Raw genomic sequence first — 22,410 nt, 5'->3', positions numbered from 1 at the left:
ACACTCGTTTAGAGTCTGACGAAGGTACTGTTTGCCTTAGCCAGTCTGTTGTCTATTTCTTTGTCGATCTTGGCATCAGAAGATATCACACAGCCCAGGTAGGTGAACTGGTGAACTACTTTCTGCTCTGTCTGGACAATGAAGATGCTTGGAGGCTGTTACTCTTCCTTAGGTGCAGGCTGGTGAAGTGCGTCAGTTTTCTTTAGGCTGACTTCAAGACCAATGAGCTGGCAAGCTTCTGCAAGCAGTATGTTACACAATATATGATGGCTTCCGTGTGGGCAACAAGGGTGGCATCGTCTGCAAAGAGAAGTTCTCTAATCAGTTTTTCCAAGGTCTTGGTGTGGGCCTGAAGACGTTAAGTTGAAGAGGTTGTCATCACTGCGAAATTGGATATATATGCCATCTTCGTCATTAAGGTCTTCTGTTGCTTTTTGGAGCATCATGCTGAAGAAGATTGAGAACAATGTAGGGCCTAAGACACAGTCCTGATTCATGTCATTTGTAATGGGGAAGATCTGTGACAGGTCATTATTGTTTCTGGCCAGACCAAGCTGGTCTTCATGTAGCTGGATGATCACAGTAAGGAACTTTGGAGGACAACCAAGCTTTTCAAGGATTTTCCACAGTCCAGTTCTACTCACCATGTCAGATGCCTTCGTCAGATCCACAAATGTGATGTACAATCCTTTGTTTTGTTCTTGGCATATTATTCTGGTAAAATTGTTATGTATAACACAAACAAAATATAGTAATAAATAGACTGTGCTTTTGGATTCTTCTTAAACCAATACCAGACCATAACAGTTCTTGTGTTCGGTCCACAACAACATAAAAAACTTCCTCAAAACATACTCCTACTTATTTATGTTAAAATCTGTGATGTTAATTTGACAAAATTTTTAAATAGGTCTGACAACTTGCTGGTTGAGGCAATGGACCACGATCATGGGATTAGACTATCCTTCTAGATCCTTGTTAAACCAGTACCAGACCACAACAGTTCCTGTGTTCTTCCCACAGAAACATAGCACAAATATATAATAAAAACAAATATATATATACTTATATATATATATATATATATATATATATATATATATATATATATATATGTATATATAATGTATATACACTCACCTAAAGGATTATTAGGAACACCATACTAATACTGTGTTTGACCCCCTTTCGCCTTCAGAACTGCCTTAATTCTACGTGGCATTGATTCAACAAGGTGCTGAAAGCATTCTTTAGAAATGTTGGCCCATATTGATAGGATAGCATCTTGCAGTTGATGGAGATTTGTGGGATGCACATCCAGGGCACGAAGCTCCCGTTCCACCACATCCCAAAGATGCTCTATTGGGTTGAGATCAAATTCTGACTCTACCATCTGAATGTCTCAACAAAAATCAAGACTCATCAGACCAGGAAACATTTTTCCAGTCTTCAACTGTCCAATTTTGGTGAGCTCTTGCAAATTGTAGCCTCTTTTTCCTATTTGTAGTGGAGATGAGTGGTACCCGGTGGGGTCTTCTGCTGTTGTAGCCCATCCGCCTCAAGGTTGTGCGTGTTGTGGCTTCACAAATGCTTTGCTGCATACCTCGGTTGTAACGAGTGGTTATTTCAGGCAAAGTTGCTCTTCTTGAATCAGCTTGAATCAGTCTCCTCTGATTCTCCTCTGACCTCTAGCATCAACAAGGCATTTTCGCCCACAGGACTGCCGCATACTGGATGTTTTTCCCTTTTCACACCATTCTTTGTAAACCCTAGAAATGGTTGTGCGTGAAAATCCCAGTAACTGAGCAGATTGTGAAATACTCAGACCGGCCCGTCTGGCACCAACAACCACGCCACGCTCAAAATCACCTTTCTTTCCCATTCTGACCTTCAGTTTGGAGTTCAGGAGATTGTCTTGACCAGGACCACACCCCTAAATGCATTGAAGCAACTGCCATGTGATTGGTTGATTAGATAATTGCATTAATGAGAAATTGAACAGCTGTTCCTAATAATCCTTTAGGTGAGTGTATGTATATATATATATACACTCACCTAAAGGATTATTAGGGTTTCGCCGGGTGAACCCCCTCGAAACCCCCCACCTCCCCGGCACGCTTGCTTGTTTCCATCCGAGCTCGGGATGAGCATTCTCTCCAATGGGTTATGTTTTCAGTGTGAGAACATAACCGCTGTAGCGTTGCGATCTCTGCTTTCTCTTATAGTGAGAGAGAGCCATTTCAGCCGCCCCCGCGCCTCGCCTCCTTCCTACGGTATTGAGGCAGGCGCCGCGGGCAATGAAAGAGACGATCTGGGGAGAATAACGGGACACTTTCGCCGGGTAAATCCTCTCGAAACCTCCCGCCTCCCCAGCACGCTTGCCTGCTTCCCCCGAGCTCGGGATTAGTGCAGTCGGCTTAACGGCCTACCGTCCGGTCCATCAAGCTCCTCGGCATTGGATGATGACTTCACCGCTGCATCGGAGAGCGTAACAGCGACGTCGGATGCGGATAACTCGCCCTGCTGCCCAGTCTGAGCCTGACGCATGGAGGTCCGCTATGCTTCCTCGGGCTTAATTGGTTCCGCGGGCATGTGCGCTGCTCACAGCCGCGCACCCCCCCCGGTTCCTTCCCGGACGTGCATGATGAGCTGAGCAAGCCCAGCTTCCTCGCTCCTCCGCTCTCGCTACCCTCAGTGGTAGAACGGTCCCAGAACGCTCCCCCCTGCACGCCATGGCCCCCTCCTGCAAGTCCACCGGGCCAAGGCACTTCAAAATCTTCACTTGGGTAGTCCTGTTCTTGACGTGCTGCAGGAACTGCACTCAAAAAGGCGATGGCCACCCCTCGTGGTCCAGAAACGCAATGCATGGACAGGACCTTTTCGCAGTGCAGGAGGCAGACAAAGCACGCTTTCTCAAAAACGCCCACGTCTACCAGCTCTGTCCATTCGGCGACACCACTTGACGACTCCGCCCAGCAGTCCTCAGTGGTGAAGAAACAGACGGAGGGTATTTCACACATCTTGCCCTGCCGCAAATCTGCCGCCAGGGGTCATGCCCTGTCTGCTCGTTGAGGGCGTCCTCCTGCGGCTTTCAAGAAAGAAAGTGGTGCTCCGCCTCAACTAACAAAGACAGTGGGCCCAGCTCTCAGCCCCAGCGTCGAGCTCCCCGCAGAATTTTGATGCCCCTCGTCTCACGGACCCCCTCGAGGACCCGGAAGGCTCCCAGGCGCTCCTGAGATGACCGACCCAGAGACCGAAACGGTAGCTCCAGAGCTGGTAAGACCGCTCCGTTCCCCGGTGGAGGGCCGGGAGGAGAATCTTTCGTAAAATTCATTACATTCTATAGAGCTATTTCCGTTCTCACGGCACTTTGCTTCAAATGCCGTTCTCACGGCACTTTGCTTCCAGGTCTCAACAGTCTCGGGTTCCTGAATGCAGTGTCCCCGCCCTCAGCCCCACAACTGTTCCCCGGCCGGCCGGTTCAGACGAGTCCAGAGGACGCCAACACCAGACCTCCTCCTCAGTCACGAACCCGTCCCCTGCCGGGTGCGCAGAGCAAGGTAAGTGCTTTGAGTCTATTCTCAGCACCAGAGCCTCGGGCTGCTTCACTGCCTCCTGACGCCCCATTACCTGTTCCGCACCGCTGCGAAGCCCCGCCGGGTACATCCATAATACTCTTCCCCTTGGTGCCCCTAGCACGGAGTTTGGAGGTGTGGCTCTCACTGCCCAACCCGTCACGCTGGCTGCACCGGACCATTCGACTCGGTTACGCAATTCAGTTTGCCAGGCCTCCGCCCCCCTTTCGTGGGAGTCTATTTTCCCGCAGTACACGGCGAACATGCCCAGTCCCTGTTCTAATCAAGGACGCGATAGAGCCTGTCCCTCCAACTGAAACGAAGAAGGGTCTCTACAGCCCTTACTTCGTTGTACCCAAGAAAGGTGGCGGCGTACGACTGATCTTGGACCTGCGAGTTTTCAACCGGGCTCTGTCCAAACTCCCGTTCAAAATGCTCACACAGAAACAAAATTCTGTCTGGCATCTAGATTGGTTCGCAGCGGTAGACCTGAAGGACGCGTACTTTCACGCCTGCCACGACACCGACCCGTTCTGCGTTCATGTTCGACGGTTGGGCGTATCAGTACGAAAGTCCTCCCCTTTGGCCTGTCTCTGTCCCCTCATCCTGGCCTCCTCGAGAGAGCTACTATGCACGCACAGAGACCGGGTGCTTAGGCACCTCAGCCGTTTGGGGCTTCAGGTCAACTGGGAAAAGAGTGAGCTCGCCCCGGTTCAGAGCATCTCTTTTCTCAGCATGGAGTTAGACTCAGTCTCAATGTCAGCACGTCTCTTCAACAAGCGTGCACAGTCTGTGCTGAAATGCCTCGCTTCCCTCAAGCCAGGCACTGTGGTCCCTTTTACATTTCAACAAAGGCTCCTGGGGCATATGGCATCCTCCGCGGTGGCCGCGCTGCTGGGGTAGATGCATATGAGACAGCCTCAGCACTGGCCTCAGACTCGAGTCCCGAGACAAGCATGGCGCCATGGCATGCACTGTGTGAGAATCACCACCGCCTGTCGCCAAACCTTCAAACCCTTGGACAGACCTCTGCTTTCTACGGGCAGGAGTACCCTTGCAGCAGGTGTCCCAACGTGTCCTGGTCACAACCGACGCCTCCAAACCGGGTTAGGGCGCCGTGTGCAACGGGCACGCAGCCGCAGGCCGTCGGAATCGGGCCCCGCTGCGTTGGCACTTCAACTGCCTAGAGCCGCTGGCTGTTTTCTTTGCCCTGAGGAAGTTTCTCCCGTTAATTCGAGACAAACATGTCCTAGTCAGGTCAGACAGCACCACAGTGGGAGCCTACATAAATCGCCAAGGCGGAGTACGCTCCCACCACATGTCACAGCTCACCCGTCGTCTCCTCCTTTGGAGCCAGCAGCGACTCTAGTCACTGCGCACCACTCACATCCCCTGCAACCTCAATGTGATAGCGGACGCGCTGTCAAGACAAAGCTTGCCCAGCGGAGAGTGGAGGCTCCACCCCCAGTCGGTCCAGCTGATCTGGGACCGGTTCGGCAAGGCCCAGGTAGACCTGTTTGCCTCCCAAGAAACCTCCTACTGCCTGCTCTGGTATGCCTGGACAGAGGCTCCCCTCGGGGCAGACGCTTTGGCACACAGCTGGCCCGCGGGGCTGCGCAAGTATGCATTTCCCCCAGTAAGCCTTCTTGCACAGGTGTTGTGCAAGGTCAGGGAGGACGAAGAGCAAGTCACTCTGGTGGCCCTCTACTGGCCCACCCGGACTTGGTTCTTGGACCTCACCCTCCTCGCGACAGCCCCTCCCTGACGAATTCCCCTGAGGAAGGACCTCCTTTCTCAGGGACGGGGCACGCTCTGGCACCTGCACCCAGACCTCTGGAACCTCAACATCTGGCCCCTGGAAGGGATGCGGAAGATCTAGCCGGCCCACCACCGGCCGTCGTAGACACTATCAACCAAGCCAGAGCCCCCTCTACCAGGCATCTTTACGCCCTAAAGTGGCGCTGGTTCTCAAATTGGTGTTCTTCCCGGGCTGAAGACCCACAGAGGTGCACGGTTAGGTCAGTGCTCGTGTTTCTACAGGAGAGGCTGGAGAGGAGGCTGTCCCCGTCCACCCTCAAGGTGTATGTCGCCACCATCGCGGCTCACCATGACACGATAGACGACAAGTCTCTAGGTAAGCACGACTTAATTATCAGGTTCCTAAATGGTGCCCGGAGGCTAAGTCCCTCCCGGCCTAATCTGTTTCCCTCCTGGGATGTCTCGATCGTCCTCACGGGCCTCCAGAGACCCCACTTCGAGCCGCTAGATTCAGCTGGACTCAGGGCCCTCTCTCTCAAGACTGCCCTGCTGATCGCGCTCGCCTCCATCAAGAGGGTCGGGGACCTGCAAGCGTTCTCTGTTAGCGACACTTGCCTGGAGTTCGTTCCGGCAGACACATATGTGATCCTAAGACCGCGACCGGGCTACATGCCCAAGGTTCCTACCACGCCCTTCAGGACCAGGTAGTGAACCTGCAAGCGCTGCCCCGGGAGGAGGCAGACCCAGCCCTTTCATTGCTGTGTCTGGTACGTGCTTTGCAGACCTATCTGGACCGCACGCAGAGCTCTAGACGTTCTGAGCAGCTCTTTGTCTGCTTTGGGGACAGAAGAAAGGGAACGCTGTCTCCAAAAAGAGGCTCGCCCACTGGGCTGTCGACGCCATCTCACTGGCTTATCACACCCAGGCCGTAACCCCCCCCCCCGTGGGTCCGAGCTCACTCAACCAGGAGTGTTGCGTCCTCATGGGCACTGGCCAGGGGCACCTCCCTAGCAGACATCTGCAGAGCAGCAGGGAGGGCAACACCCAACACTTTCGTGAGATTCTACAATCTCCGAATTGAGTCAGTATCGTCCCGTGTTTTCTCAGGTCCGAGCCCGTAGAACTCGGTAACACGCTGACGTTCTGGCCGGGTGAATCGCTTGCGCCTAGCGCCCTTTCCCTCAGCCGAGGTAAAATAGTGCGCCTTTGTTCCCAGGAGACCCCATCTTCGGATCCCTGGTTGATTCCGCCCTAACCCTTTTGGGTCTGCAGTTCAGCCGAGGAACTCGCCGACCCAAGCCACTACGGGTACTCAATCTACCCTGTATTGGAATAGGTGCTCCACAGGTTAAGGCCTCCTGGTCGGACTCCCCCTGTGTGTAATTCCGCAGTACTGTCCCCTCACGAGCGGACTCCCGTGTTCCCTTAGGCAGTTACAGCTGCCTCGGTCGCTGTGCTGTAAGCTTCCCCCCTCTACGAGGCTGGATCTACCACCGTGCCAACTTTGTCACATAGGTCCTAAGCTGCCATGTGATGTATTCACCACTCTTTGCCTCCCCTGCAGGGTAGGTGTGGTCTCTGCAGGGTCTTCTCCCCCTAAAAGAATAGGAAACGGGGTAAGACCCCCTTCCCTTAATGCATGTAAGGGCCCCGGGCGTAGTTGCTCTATGCGAGAAACATAGAGAGAAAAGAGGCCCAGCCAGGCTTGGCCCGTTCCCAGGTTGGCCCAGCATCACCTTGTTCCCCTCTCCAGGGTAACCAGAAGGATTCTGATGGCTTCAATGGTGCACTGGGGAAGGGTACGTGCAGCCTGATACAGCTGGTCGCCTTTGCACGTAAGAAATACCTGCCCGCTCCTGTATCAGCAGCCCGTACACAGCTCAGCGCATGGCACATTTAAAAGTGGACCCCTATTGTCGCTTCTCTGACACAACGTGGAGAGAGCGACAGAAGGGGAACGTCTAGGTTATGTATGTAACCTCCGTTCCCCGATGGAGGGAACGAGACGTTGTGTTTTCCCCGCCATGTCGCTGAGCCGAGCCACTGTTGTGGCCAGACCATTTCCGGCGCCTTAGAAAAATCCTGAATGAACTCCCGTATTCGCCCCGCTTAAATACCCGTATGTCCGGGGGCGGGATATGCAAATACCATCTGCCAACTTCTCATTGGCCTTTTTTCATTGAACAGAGGTATATATCGGCGCTCAAGAGAGACCCCTAGTGTCACTTCTCTGACACAACATGTCGTTCCCTCCATCGGGGAACGGAGGTTACATACGTAACCTAGACGTTTTGACTGCACCCAGCAGATAAACAATTTGCATAAATACATTTGATTGACTAAGACGTGATAAAATGCACTCATCTAAAAGTTGCTGGTTCATGTATTGGAAAAGAGTGTAACTGAACTATGGCCAGATAAGCTTAAACATGAGCGCTCCAGTCAGAAATGGGACCATAGATAGCTTGATGACCTCCGATGCTGTTGTTACAAGTGTAGTGTTGTTAAACACAGAGAGGGCTTGGATGTTTACCACAGCAATTTTATCAAAATCATTTGGAAGGTCAGTTAAAAATGATTGGCTGGCCTCATCGAATCACTGACTTACGTTAAATAAAGACATTACATTGTACTGGGTGACTCTGAGAAGTGGTAGTACACAAAAAAACTGCTGGTGTTCTGATAATCTGTACTTCCTGCTCAGGATGTGCTACCAGCAGGGAAAACAGTGATATATAGTAAAGCCTAAACTTGGGTAGCTCATGTCGAGGCACGGGAGAACCTGTCTGAATATATACTCACCTAAAGGATTATTAGGAACACCTGTTCAATTTCTCATTAATGCAATTATCTAATCAACCAATCACATGGCAGTTGCTTCAATGCATTTAGGGGTGTGGTCCTGGTCAAGACAATCTCCTGAACTCCAAACTGAATGTCAGAATGGGAAAGAAAGGTGATTTAAGCAATTTTGAGCGTGGCATGGTTGTTGGTGCCAGACGGGCCGGTCTGAGTATTTCACAATCTGCTCAATTACTGGGATTTACACGCACAACCATTTCTAGGGTTTACAAAGAATGGTGTGAAAAGGGAAAAACATCCAGTATGCGGCAGTCCTGTGAGCGAAAATGCCTTGTTGATGCTAGAGGTCAGAGGAGAATGGGCCGACTGATTCAAGCTGATAGAAGAGCAACTTTGACTGAAATAACCAGTCGTTACAACTGAGGTATGCAGCAAAGCGTTTGTGAAGCCACAACACGCACAACCTTGAGGCGGAGGGCTACAACAGCAGAAGACCCCACCGGGTACCACTCATCTCCACTACAAATAGGAAAAAGAGGCAAAAATTTGCAAGAGCTCACCAAAATTGGACAGTTGAAGACTGGAAAAATGTTTCCTGGTCTGATGAGTCTCGATTTCTGTTGAGACATTCAGATGGTAGAGTCAGAATTTAGCATAAACAGAATGAGAACATGGATCCATCATGCCTTGTTACCACTGTGCAGGCTGGTGGTGGTGGTGTAATGGTGTGGGGGATGTTTTCTTGGCACACTTTAGGCCCCTTAGTGCCAATTGGGCATCGTTTAAATGCCACGGCCTACCTGAGCATTGTTTCTGACCATGTCCATCCCTTTATGGCCACCATGTACCCATCCTCTGATGGCTAATTCCAGTAGGATAATAGCATCTTTGGGATGTGGTGGAACGGGAGCTTCGTGCCCTGGATGTGCATCCCACATATCTCCATCAACTGCAAGATGCTATCCTATCAATATGGGCCAACATTTCTAAAGAATGCTTTCAGCACCTTGTTGAATCAATGCCACGTAGAATTAAGGTAGTTCTGAAGGAGAAAGTGGGTCAAACACAGTATTAGTATGGTGTTCCTAATAATCCTTTAGGTGAGTGTACTACAACAGCATTAAAGGTGTTAAAACTTTGGTAGCACGTCTTGTAGGCCAGATAATACCTATCAGGATGTGCTACCATCATAATTAGCAGATAGTATGATATGGTGTAATGGCCGTTTCACATCACAAGCATGATCAGCGCGTAAGCAGGGTGTATTTTTTTCGTCGTCTATAATAACAGATTAGAGCATTCACATCTGAAGCGTAAGCAGCGTGTCAGAGCGTAGCATGAGCTGGGGTGCAGTGGGGGTTTCGACTCCTTTTTTACAGCACTACTCGTGTTCAATTAAAGTGACAGTGCACTGTTAATGGATAAAATGAATGATTTGACACAAAAACTTACACAATGCACAGAATAAGTATATAGTAGTAGTCTAATGTGTCTTTATACTGTATGAATTAGAGCACATCTGAAAAACAAATGAATTAACAAATTAAATTATTTAACAATTTAAACCAATTTAAAATATGTTAATTATAGTTTTTTCATTTAAAACTACAGTACACTACAACTTATCAGCCTGAAAATGTAAGACATGTAGTTTTAAACATAGAACAAGTCTACAGATGAAATTACTGTGCTTCCGGATTCTTTCAAGCAGCAAATTTCAATGGTGGAAATAGGCAGCGCTGCAGTTTTAATCATCTGTTAAGCTTTACAGAACGCAATAATGTCTGTTAATGTTAATAAAATTTATTACAAATGGTTTATCTATGGTTTACAGTGAAGAAATAATGTGGGTTATTTTCTAAAATATCAGTAAAACAAGTTTAAACTTGGTTCAATGAGCCTGTATGATCATGTCGGACATTTAACAGGTTTTCAATTGCATATAAACCTGCAAGTGTCTTCTTTAAAAAGTGACCAGGCTGTACTCCCTAGCATTTATGAGTTACAACCATTTAAGTTTAAACCCAAATATAGGAAGAAAGGAATAATAACAATGAATGTGCCATGGCAACACTACAGCCATGGCCAAAAGTATTGATGGTGACATACATTTTGTGTTTCACAAATTTTTCTGCTTCAGTTGTGGTGTTGATTCATATTGTTTCTAGATTATTGGGCAAAGTGATCAGATGCATTTTAAATAATTACAAAAAGCTTCATTGGCCAAAACATTTTTGACAAAAAATTACTCACAAAACGTCTAGGTTACGGATGTAACCTCCGTTCCGTGATGGAGGGAACAAGACATTGTGTTGGAGAAGCGACACTAGGGGTCTCTCTTGAGCGCCGAATATGCCTCTGATCTATGAAAAAAGGCCAATGAGAAGTTGGCAGATAGTATTTGCATACCCCGCCCCGGACATACGGGTATAAAGATGAGGAAATACTATGAGTTCATTCAGGATTTTCTGAGGAGCCGGAAATGGTCCGGCCACTACAGTGGCTCGGCTCAGCGACGTGGCCGGGAGGACACAACGTCTCGTTCCCTCGATCAGGGAACGGAGGTTACATCTGTAACCTAGACGTTCCCCATCTGTCGCTCTCTCGACATTGTGTCGGAGAAGCGACACTAGGGGTCCAATTTAAATCACGCCATGTGCTGAGCCACGTACGTGTTCTGCTGACACAGGAGCGGGCAGGTATTTTACGTACAGGGTAGATTAAGTACCCGCAGTGGATTGGGTCGGCGAGATCCTCCGCTGAACTGCGGACCCACAAGGGCTAGGGTGGAATCATCCATGGAGCCGAGGAGTGAGATCTCCTGGGAGAAAAAGCGCACAATTTTACCTCAACCGAGGAAAAGGGCGCTATATGCAAGCAAGTCACCCGGCCAGCCGACCAGTGTGTTACCGAGTTCTACTGGCTCAGACCTGAGAAAACATGGGATGATACTGACTCAACCCTGAGACTGTAAAATCTTGCAAAGGTATTGGGTGTTGCCCAACCCGCTGCTCTACATATGTATACCAGAGAGGTCCCCCTGGCCAGTGCCCACGAGGACGCAACACTCCTTGTTGAGTGAGCTCGGACCCGCAAGGGGGGCGGGGCACGGCCTGGGTGTGATAGGCTAATGGAATGGCGTCCACTAACCAGTGGGAAAGCCTCTGTTTGGAGACAGGGTTCCCTTTCCGCTGTCCCCCAAAGCAGACAAAGAGCTGCTCAGAACATTTAAAGATCTGTGTGCGGTCCAGGTGTGTACGCAAAGCACGTACCGGACACAGCAACGAAGGGGCTGGGTCTGCCTCCTCCTGGGGCAGCGCTTGCAGGTTCACTACCTGGTCTATAAAGGGTGTGGTAGGAACCTTGGGCAAGTAGCCCGGTCGCGGTCTAAGGATCACATATATGTCTGCCGGACCGAACTCCAGGCAAGTGTCGCTGACAGAGAACGCTTGCAGGTCCCGACCCTCTTGATGGAGGCGAGCGCGATCAGCAGGGCAGTTTTAAGAGAGAGGCCCTGTTCCAACTGATTCTAGCGGCTTGAAAGGAGGTCTCTGGAGGCCCGCGAGGACTACCGAGAGGTCCAAGGAGGGGAACAGGCTTGGCCGGGAGGGATTTAACCTCTGGGCGCCTCTTAGGAACCTGATGATTAAGTCATGCTTACCCAAGGACTTGCCGTCTACTGCGTCATGGTGGGCCACGATAGCAGTGACATACACCTTTAGGGTGGAAGGAGACAGCCTCCCCTCTAGCCTCTCTTGCAGGAATAAGAGCACTGACCTAACTGCGCACCTCTGTGGGTCTTCGGCCCGGGAAGAACACCAATTTGCGATCAAGCGCCACTTCAGGGCGTAGAGATGCCTGGTAGAAGGCACTCTGGCTTGGTTGATTGTGTCTATGACGGTAGGTGTTAGACCAGCTAGATCTTCTGCGTCCCGTCCAGGGGCCAGACGTGGAGGTTCCAAAGGTCTGGGTGCAGATGCCAGAGTGTGCCCTGCCCCTGAGAACGTTGTCGTGACAGCGCATCTGCTATCACATTGAGTTTGCCGGGGATGTGAGTGGCACGCAGAGACCTGAGTCGCTGCTGGCTCCAAATGAGAAGACGACGGATGAGTCACGACATGTGGCGGGAGCGTACACCGCATTGACGATTTATGTACGCTACCACAGTGGTGCTGTCTGACCTGACTAGGACATGTTTGTCCCGAACTAACAGGAGGAACTTCCGCAGGGCAAAGAAAACATTCAGCAACTCTAGGCAATTGATAAGCCAGGGCAGTGGGGCCCCTCTCCAATGGCCCGCAGCTTCGTGCCCATTGCAAACGGTGCCCCAACCCAGTCTGGTCGGTTGTGACCAGGACGCGTTGGGACACCTGCTGCAAGGCTATCTGGCAGAGGTCTGTCCATGGTTTTAAAGTTTGGCGGCAGGCGTGGGTGATGATCACATGGTGCGTGCAGCGGCGCCATGCTTGTCTAGTGACTCAAGTCTGGGGCCAGTGCTGAAGCGGTCTCATATGCATCAACCAAGGCAGCGCGACCACCGCAGAGGATGTCATATGCCCCAAGAGCTTGGAAAGGTTTTAAAGGGACCGCCATCCTGAAGGCGGCGAGGTATTTCAGCACCGACTGCACGCTTGTTGGCGAGGCGGGCTGACATTGAGACTGAGTCTAACTCCATGCCGAGAAAAGAGATGCTCTGAACCGGGGCGAGCTTGCTCTTTTCCCAGTTGACCTGAAGCCCCAAACGGCTGAGGTGCCTAAGTACCTGGTCTCTGTGAGCGCATATGAAGACACGAGGGGACAGAGAAATGCCGAAGGGGAGGACTTCGTACTGATACGCCTGGCAGGGATTAGGCGTATTTGCCGTGTACTGCGTTAAAGCGGACGCCTACGAAAGGGACGGAGGCCTGGCAAACTGAATTGTGTAACCTAGTGGATGGTCCTGGCCAACCAGCGTGACAGATTGGGAAGTGAAAGACATGCATCCAAGCTCCGTGCTAGGAGCACTAAGGGGGGCGATAACTTTTGATGTACCCGGCGGGGCTTTGCAGCGGGGCGGAGCAGGTAGTACGGCATCGGGAGGCGAGGACACGTCCCGAGGCTCTAGTGCTGAGAAAGGACTTGAAGCACTTACCTTGCTCCGCACACCCGGCAGGGGGCGGGTTAGTGACTGAGGAAGAGGTCCTGTAGCGGCATCCTCTGGACTTGTCTGAATCGGCCGGCCGGGGAACAGTCGTGGGGCTGAGGGCGGCGTGCCGGGACTGTTGAGGTGTGGCGACAGAGTGCCTTGAGAAAAATTCATGAGGGAATCACTGAAAGAGTCTTATTTTATTCCTCTAGATGGCAGAAAGTACCAGAATTGTTTTTTTCCTCTAACACCTTCCATCACAAAATGCCCAACCAAGAGTGCATCCAAGCCCCAAAACTCTTCTTAATCAACGCTATCATTGGAGATTGACAGAAGAAGAAAGTGCTTTGGCAATTGTAAATATAACTGCATTTAAATGTATGCCACTTGGTCAAAAGTGGGATTTGAACACATGCCTCCTCTTGGTGACAAGAAAACTCCTTACATGTGAAGGTTCAAAGAAACTTGAGTATGGTGCCTTATACCACTCATCCAATCTGACTGTGCAGCCAAGCCTAAAGACATTTCTTGATCAACTGTATCATTGGAGATTGACGGAAGAAGAAAATGTTTTGGTATTTGTAAATATTTCTGAATTTAAATTCATGCCGCTTGGCAAAAGCTTACGGTCAGAAGCGGGATTTGAACCCACATCTCCATTTGGATACCAGAATACACTTTACATGTGAAGGTTCAAAGACCCTTGTGTCTGATGCCTTAGACCATTTGGCCATTCTGACATGGCAACCAAGACCAAAGACTCTTCTTCATGAACGCTATAATTGGATATTGACAGAAAGAAAGAGGGCTTTGGTAATTAAAAACAACTACTGCATTTAAATTTATGCCTCATGTCAGAATTGGGATTTGAACAAATGCCACAATTTGGAGACCAGAACACTCTTTAAATGAGAAGGCTCCAAGAACCTTGAACCTGGTACCTTAGACCACTCTGCAGGTGTAACCAAGACCAATAACTCTTCTTGATCAACACTATCATTGGAGATTGACAGAAGTAAAGATGGCTTTAGTAGTTGTAACCATTACTGTATTTAAATAATGTCACTTGGTAAACTTGTCATGTTTATTTATTTATTATGCCTCCATCTGGAGACCAGAATACTCTTTATGTAAGAAGGTTTTAAGAGCCTTGAGTCTGGCGCCTTAGACTACTCGGCCACTCTGACAGCACACACAAGTGCAGAAATTTCTTGAATTACTCTATTATTGGAGATTGGCAGAAAGAGGTATTTTGGAGATTGTAAACATAACTCCATTTAAATTCATGCCACTTGGTAAAAGTATCTTGTCAGAAGTAGAATTTGAACCCACGCCTCCATCTGGAGACCAGAATACTTTTTATGTAAGAAGGTTTTAAGAACCTTGAGTCTGGCGCCTTAGACCACTCGGCCACTCTGACTGCACACACAAATGCAGACATTTCTTGAACTACTCTATTATTGGAGATTGGCATTTTGGAGATTGTAAATATAACTCCATTTTAATTCATGCCACTTGGTAAAAGTATCATGTCAGAAGTGGGATTTGAATCCATGACTCCATATGGAGACCAGAATACACTTTATGTAAGAAGATTTTGAAAACCTTGAGTCTGGCGCCTTAGAACAATTGGCCACTCTGACAGCTCTCTCACTGGCAGACTTTTTTGAACTACTCTATTATTGGAGATTGGCAGAAAGAGGTGTTTTGGAGATTGTAAACATAACTCCATTTATGCCCTTTTGTAAAAAATAGGCATATAGTAGTATTTGAAATTATGCCTCCATCTGGAGACCAGAATACTCTTCATGTAAGAAGGTTTTAAGAACCTTGAGGCTGGCGCCTTACACCACTCAGCCATTCTGACAGCACACACAACTGCAGACATTTCTTGAACTAGTCTATTATTGGAGATTGGCAGAGAGTGGTATTTTGGAGATTGTAAACATAACTCCATTTAATTTCATGCCACTTGGTAAAAGAATCATGTTAGAAGTGGGATTTGAATCCACGCCTCCATATGGAGACCAGAATACTCTTTATGTAAGAAGATTTTGAGAACCTTGAGTCTGGCGCCTCAGAACAATTGGCCACTCTGACAGCTCTCTCACTGGCAGACTTTTTTTGAACTACTCTATTATTGGAGATTGGCAGAAAGATGTGTTTTGGAGATTGTAAACATAAATCCATTTATGCCCTTTTGTAAAAAATGTCCTGTCAGAAGTAGGATTTTAAATTATGCCTCCATCTGGAGTCCAGAACACTCTTTATGTAAGAAGGTTTTAAGAACCTTGAGGCTGGCGCCTTACACCACTCAGCCACTCTGACAGCACACACAAGTGCAGACTTTTCTTGAATGACTCTATTATTGGAGATTGGCAGAGAGTGGTATTTTGGAGATTCTAAGTATAACTCCATTTTAATTCATGCCACTTGGTAAAAGTGTCTTGTTAGAAGTGGAATTTGAACCCACTCCTCCATCTGTAGACCAGAACACTTTCTTTGTAAGAAGGTTTTAAGAACCTTGAGTCTGGCGCCTTAGACCACTCGGCCACTCTGACTGCACGCACAAAAGCAGACATTTCTTGAACTACTCTATTATTGGAGATTGGCATTTTGGAGATTGTAAACATAACTCCATATAAATTCATGCCACTTGGTAAAAGTATCATGTCAGAAGTGGGATTTGAACCCACACCTCCATCTGGAGACCAGAATACTCTTTATGTAAGAAGGTTTTAAGAACCTTGAGTCTGGCACCTTAGAACAATTGGCCACTCTGACAGCTCTCTCACTGGCAGACTTTTTTGAACTACTCTATTATTGGAGATTGGCAGAGAGTGGTATTTTGGAGATTGTAAACATAACTCCATATAAATTCATGCCACTTGGTAAAAGTATCATGTCAGAAGTGGGATTTGAATCCATGACTCCATATGGAGACCAGAATACACTTTATGTAAGAAGATTTTGAGAACCTTGAGTCTGGCACCTTAGAACAATTGGCCACTCTGACAGCTCTCTCACTGGCAGACTTTTTTGAACTACTCTATTATTGGAGATTGGCAGAAAGAGGTGTTTTGGAGATTGTAAACATAACTCCATTTATGCCCTTTTGTAAAAAATAGGCATATAGTAGTATTTTAAATTATGCCTCTATCTGGAGACCAGAATACTCTTCATGTAAGAAGGTTTTAAGAATCTTGAGGCTGGCGCCTTACACCACTCAGCCACTCTGACAGCACACACAAGTGCAGACTTTTCTTGAATGACTCCATTATTGGAGATTGGCAGAGAGTGGTATTTTGGAGATTGTAAACATAACTCCATTTAAATTCATGCCACTTGGTAAAAGTATCATGTCAGAAGTGGGATTTGAATCCACGCCTCCATATGGAGACCAGAATACTCTTTATGTAAGAAGGTTTTAAGCACCTTGAGTCTGGCGCCTTAGACCACTCGGCCTGCACACACAAAAGCAGACATTTCTTGAACTACTCTATTATTGGAGATTGGCATTTTGGAGATTGTAAACATAACTCCATTTTAATTCATGCCACTTGGAAAAAGTATCTTGTCAGAAGTGGAATTTGAACCCACCCCTCCATCTGGAGACCAGAATACTTTTTATGTAAGAAGGTTTTAAGAACCTTGAGTCTGGCGCCTTAGACCACTCGGCCACTCTGACTGCACACACAAATGCAGACATTTCTTGAACTACTCTATTATTGGAGATTGGCATTTTTGAGATTGTAAACATAACTCCATTTTAATTCATGCCACTTGGTAAAAGTATCATGTCAGAAATGGGATTTGAACCCACGCCTCCATCTGGAGACCAGAATACTCTTTATGTAAGAAGGCTTTAAGAACCTTGAGTCTGGCGCCTTAGACCACTCGGCCACTCTGACTGCACACACCAACGCAGACATTTCTTGAACTACTCTATTATTGGAGATTGGCAACATTACTCCATTTTAATTCATGCCACTTGGTAAAAGTATCATGTCAGAAGTGGGATTTGAACCCACGCCTCCATCTGGAGACCAGAATACTCTTTATGTAAGAAGGCTTTAAGAACCTTGAGTCTGGCGCCTTAGACCACTCGGCCACTCTGACTGCACGCAAGAAAGCAGAGATTTCTTGAACTACTCTATTATTGGAGATTGGCAGAAAGAGGTGTTTTGGAGATTGTAAACATAAATCCATTTATACCCTTTTGTAAAAAATGTCCTGTCAGAAGTAGGATTTTAAATGATGCCTCCTTCTGGAGTCCAGTATACTCTTTATGTAATAAGGTTTTAAGAACCTTGAGGCTGGGGCCTTAGACCACTCGGCCACTCTGACTGCACACACAAATGCAGACATTTCTTGAACTACTCTATTATTGGAGATTGGCAGAGAGTGGTATTTTGGAGATTGTAAACATAACTCCATGCCACTTGGTAAAAGTATCTTGTCAGAAGTGGAATTTGAACCCACCCCTCCATCTGGAGACCAGAATACTTTTTATGTAAGAAGGTTTTAAGAACCTTGAGTCTGGCACCTTAGACCACTCGGCCACTCTGACTGCACACACAAAAGCAGACATATCTTGAACTACTCTATTATTGGAGATTGGCAGAGAGTGGTATTTTGGAGATTGTAAACATAACTCCATATAAATTCATGCCACTTGGTAAAAGTATCATGTCAGAAGTGGGATTTGAATCCACGCCTCCATATGGAGACCAGAATACTCTTTATGTAAGAAGATTTTGAGAACCTTGAGTCTGGCGCCTTAGAACAATTGGCCACTCTGACAGCTCTCTCACTGGCAGACTTTTTTTGAACTACTCTATTATTGGAGATTGGCAGAAAGAGGTGTTTTGGAGATTGTAAACATAAATCCATTTATGCCCTTTTGTAAAAAATGTCCTGTCAGAAGTAGGATTTTAAATTATGCCTCCATCTGGAGTCCAGCATACTCTTTATGTAAGAAGGTTTTAAGAACCTTGAGGCTGGGGCCTTACACCACTCAGCCACTCTGACAGCACACACAAGTGGAGACTTTTCTTGAATGACTCTATTATTGGAGATTGGCAGAGAGTGGTATTTTGGAGATTGTAAGTATAACTCCATTTAAATTCATGCCACTTGGTAAAAGCATCTTGTCAGAAGTGGAATTTGAACCCACGCCTCCATCTGGAGGCCAGCACACTTTCTTTGTAAGAAGGTTTTAAGAACCTTAAGTCTGGCGCCTTAGACCACTCGGCCACTCTGACTGCACACACAAAAGCTGACATTTCTTGAACTACTCTATTATTGGAGATTGGCAGAGAGTGGTATTTTGGAGATTGTAAACATAACTCCATATAAATTCATGCCACTTGGTAAAAGTATCATGTCAGAAGTGGAATTTGAATCCATGACTCCATATGGAGACCAGAATACACTTTATGTAAGAAGATTTTGAGAACCTTGAGTCTGGCGCCTTAGAACAATTGGCCACTCTGACAGCTCTCTCACTGGCAGACTTTTTTGAACTACTCTATTATTGGAGATTGGCAGAAAGAGGTGTTTTGTAGATTGTAAACATAACTCCATTTATGCCCTTTTGTAAAAAATGTCCTGTCAGAAGTAGGATTTTAAATTATGCCTCCATCTGGAGTCCAGAATACTCTTTATGTAAGAAGGTTTTAAAATCCTGAAGGCTGGCGCCTTACACCACTCAGCCACTCTGACAGCACACACAAGGGCAGACTTTTCTTGAATGACTCTATTATTGGAGATTGGCATTTTGGAGATTGTAAACATAACTCCATATAAATTCATGCCACTTCGTAAAAGAATCATGTCAGAAGTGGGATTTAAATCCACGCCTCCATATGGAGACCAGAATACTCTTTATGTAAGAAGATTTTGAGAACCTTGAGTCTGGCGCCTTAGAACAATTGGCCACTCTGACAGCTCGCTCACTGGCAGACTTTTTTTGAACTACTCTAATATTGGAGATTGGCAGAAAGAGGTGTTTTGGAGATTGTAAACATAAATCCATTTATGCCCTTTTGTAAAAAATGTCCTGTCAGAAGTAGGATTTTAAATTATGCCTCCTTCTGGAGACCAGTATACTCTTAATGTAAGAAGGTTTTAAGAACCTTGAGACTGGGGCCTTACACCACTCAGCCACTCTGACAGCACACACAAGTGGAGACTTTTCTTGAATGACTCTATTAGTGGAGATTGGCAGAGTGTGGTATTTTGGAGATTGTAAGTATAACTCCATTTAAATTCATGCCACTTGGTAAAAGTATCATGTCAGAAGTGGGATTTGAACCCACGCCTCCATCTGGAGACCAGAATACTCTTTATGTAAGAAGGCTTTAAGAACCTTGAGTCTGGCGCCTTAGACCACTCGGCCACTCTGACTGCACGCAAGAAAGCAGAGATTTCTTGAACTACTCTATTATTGGAGATTGGCAGAGAGTGGTATTTTGGAGATTGTAAACATAACTCCATTTAAAGTCATGCCACTTCGTAAAAGAATCATGTCAGAAGTGGGATTTGAATCCACGCCTCCATATGGAGACCAGAATACTCTTTATGTAAGAAGATTTTGAGAACCTTGAGTCTGGCGCCTTAGAACAATTGGCCACTCTGACAGCTCAGCTCACTGGCAGACTTTTTTGAAATACTCTATTACTGGAGATTGGCAGAAAGAGGTGTTTTGGAGATTGTAAACATAAATCCATTTATACCCTTTTGTAAAAAATGTCCTGTCAGAAGTAGGATTTTAAATGATGCCTCCTTCTGGAGTCCAGTATACTCTTTATGTAATAAGGTTTTAAGAACCTTGAGGCTGGGGCCTTACACCACTCAGCCACTCTGACAGCACACACAAGTGGAGACTTTTCTTGAATGACTCTATTAGTGGAGATTGGCAGAGTGTGGTATTTTGGAGATTGTAAGTATAACTCCATTTAAATTCATGCCACTTGGTAAAAGTATCTTGTCAGAAGTGGAATTTGAACCCACGCCTCCATCTGGAGACCAGAATACTCTTTATGTAAGAAGGTTTTAAGAACCTTGAGTCTGGCTCTTAGACCACTCGGCCACTCTGACTGCACGCACAAATGCAGACATTTCTTGAACTACTCTATTATTGGAGATTGGCATTTTGGAGATTGTAAACATAACTCCATTTTAATTCATGCCACTTGGTAAAAGTATCATGTTAGAAGTGGGATTTGAACCCACCCTCCATCTGGAGACCAGAATACTTTTTATGTATGAAGGTTTTAAGAACCTTGAGTCTGGCTCTTAGACCACCCGGCCACTCTGACTGCACACACAAAAGCAGACATATCTTGAACTACTCTATTATTGGAGATTGGCAGAGAGTGGTATTTTGGAGATTGTAAACATAACTCCATATAAATTCATGCCACTTGGTTAAAGTATCATGTCAGAAGTGGGATTTGAATCCATAACTCCATATGGAGACCAGAATACACTTTATGTAAGAAGATTTTGAGAACCTTGAGTCTGGCTCTTAGAACAATTGGCCACTCTGACAGCTCTCTCACTGGCAGACTTTTTGAACTACTCTATTATTGGAGATTGGCAGAAAGAGGTGTTTTGTAGATTGTAAACATAACTCCATTTATGCCCTTTTGTAAAAAATGTCCTGTCAGAAGTAGGATTTTAAATTATGCCTCCATCTGGAGTCCAGAATACTCTTTATGTAAGAAGGTTTTAAAATCCTGAAGGCTGGCGCCTTACACCACTCAGCCACTCTGACAGCACACGCAAGTGCAGGCTTTTCTTGAATGACTCTATTATTGGAGATTGGCATTTTGGAGATTGTAAACATAACTCCATTTATGCCCTTTTGTAAAAAATAGGCATATAGTAGTATTTTAAATTATGCCTCCATCTGGAGACCAGAATACTCCTCATGTAAGAAGGTTTTAAGAACCTTGAGGCTGGCGCCTTACACCACTCAGCCACTCTGACAGCACACACAAGTGGAGACTTTTCTTGAATGACTCTATTATTGGAGATTGGCAGAGAATGGTATTTTGGAGATTGTAAACATAACTCCATTTAAATTCATGCCACTTGGTAAAAGTATCATGTCAGAAGTGGGATTTGAATCCATGACTCCATATGGAGACCAGAATACACTTTATGTAAGAAGATTTTGAGAACCTTGAGTCTGGCACCTTAGAACAATTGGCCACTCCGACAGCTCTCTCACTGGCAGACTTTTTTGAACTACTCTATTATTGGAGATTGGCAGAAAGAGGTGTTTTGGAGATTGTAAACATAACTCCATGCCACTTGGTAAAAGTACTTTGTCAGAAGTGGAATTTGAACCCACCCCTCCATCTGGAGACCAGAATACTTTTTATGTAAGAAGGTTTTAAGAACCTTGAGTCTGGCGCCTTAGACCACTCGGCCACTCTGACTGCACACACAAAAGCAGACATATCTTGAACTACTCTATTATTGGAGATTGGCAACATAACTCCATTTTAATTCATGCCACTTGGTAAAAGTATCATGTCAGAAGTGGGATTTGAACCCACGCCTCCATCTGGAGACCAGAATACTCTTTATGTAAGAAGGCTTTAAGAACCTTGAGTCTGGCGCCTTAGACCACTCGGCCACTCTGACTGCACGCAAGAAAGCAGAGATTTCTTGAACTACTCTATTATTGGAGATTGGCAGAGAGTGGTATTTTGGAGATTGTAAACATAACTCCATTTAAAGTCATGCCACTTCGTAAAAGAATCATGTCAGAAGTGGGATTTGAATCCAAGCCTCCATATGGAGACCAGAATACTCTTTATGTAAGAAGATTTTGAGAACCTTGAGTCTGGCGCCTTAGAACAATTGGCCACTCTGACAGCTCGCTCACTGGCAGACTTTTTTGAAATACTCTATTACTGGAGATTGGCAGAAAGAGGTGTTTTGGAGATTGTAAACATAAATCCATTTATACCCTTTTGTAAAAAATGTCCTGTCAGAAGTAGGATTTTAAATGATGCCTCCTTCTGGAGTCCAGTATACTCTTTATGTAATAAGGTTTTAAGAACCTTGAGGCTGGGGCCTTACAACACTCAGCCACTCTGACAGCACACACAAGTGGAGACTTTTCTTGAATGA

General features: G+C 46.5%; 1 protein-coding gene and 7 non-coding genes across 9 annotated transcripts in view; all 8 read right to left on the bottom strand.

The window, feature by feature from the left end:
• Nucleotides 1-22,410, bottom strand: part of LOC127629997 (tripartite motif-containing protein 16-like) — a 327,862-nt gene that overhangs the window by 56,959 nt on the left and 248,493 nt on the right. The gene's annotated exons all lie outside the window — the stretch shown is intronic.
• On the bottom strand, nt 14,568-14,680 carry trnal-caa (transfer RNA leucine (anticodon CAA)). Its single transcript has 2 exons — nt 14,643-14,680; nt 14,568-14,613 (listed from the first exon to the last, which is right to left on the bottom strand). It is a non-coding gene; the product is annotated as a tRNA-Leu (tRNA).
• trnal-caa (transfer RNA leucine (anticodon CAA)) lies at nt 16,836-16,948 on the bottom strand. Its single transcript has 2 exons — nt 16,911-16,948; nt 16,836-16,881 (listed from the first exon to the last, which is right to left on the bottom strand). It is a non-coding gene; the product is annotated as a tRNA-Leu (tRNA).
• On the bottom strand, nt 17,059-17,171 carry trnal-caa (transfer RNA leucine (anticodon CAA)). The gene is made up of 2 exons: nt 17,134-17,171; nt 17,059-17,104 (listed from the first exon to the last, which is right to left on the bottom strand). It is a non-coding gene; the product is annotated as a tRNA-Leu (tRNA).
• On the bottom strand, nt 17,267-17,379 carry trnal-caa (transfer RNA leucine (anticodon CAA)). The gene is made up of 2 exons: nt 17,342-17,379; nt 17,267-17,312 (listed from the first exon to the last, which is right to left on the bottom strand). It is a non-coding gene; the product is annotated as a tRNA-Leu (tRNA).
• Nucleotides 19,556-19,668, bottom strand: trnal-caa (transfer RNA leucine (anticodon CAA)). Its single transcript has 2 exons — nt 19,631-19,668; nt 19,556-19,601 (listed from the first exon to the last, which is right to left on the bottom strand). It is a non-coding gene; the product is annotated as a tRNA-Leu (tRNA).
• trnal-caa (transfer RNA leucine (anticodon CAA)) lies at nt 21,598-21,710 on the bottom strand. Its single transcript has 2 exons — nt 21,673-21,710; nt 21,598-21,643 (listed from the first exon to the last, which is right to left on the bottom strand). It is a non-coding gene; the product is annotated as a tRNA-Leu (tRNA).
• On the bottom strand, nt 21,806-21,918 carry trnal-caa (transfer RNA leucine (anticodon CAA)). Its single transcript has 2 exons — nt 21,881-21,918; nt 21,806-21,851 (listed from the first exon to the last, which is right to left on the bottom strand). It is a non-coding gene; the product is annotated as a tRNA-Leu (tRNA).

The sequence above is a fragment of the Xyrauchen texanus genome, chromosome 36, assembly GCF_025860055.1.
Source record: "Xyrauchen texanus isolate HMW12.3.18 chromosome 36, RBS_HiC_50CHRs, whole genome shotgun sequence".
Classification (NCBI taxonomy): Eukaryota; Metazoa; Chordata; class Actinopteri; order Cypriniformes; family Catostomidae; genus Xyrauchen; species Xyrauchen texanus.
This window is presented reverse-complemented; position numbering and strand designations above follow the sequence as displayed.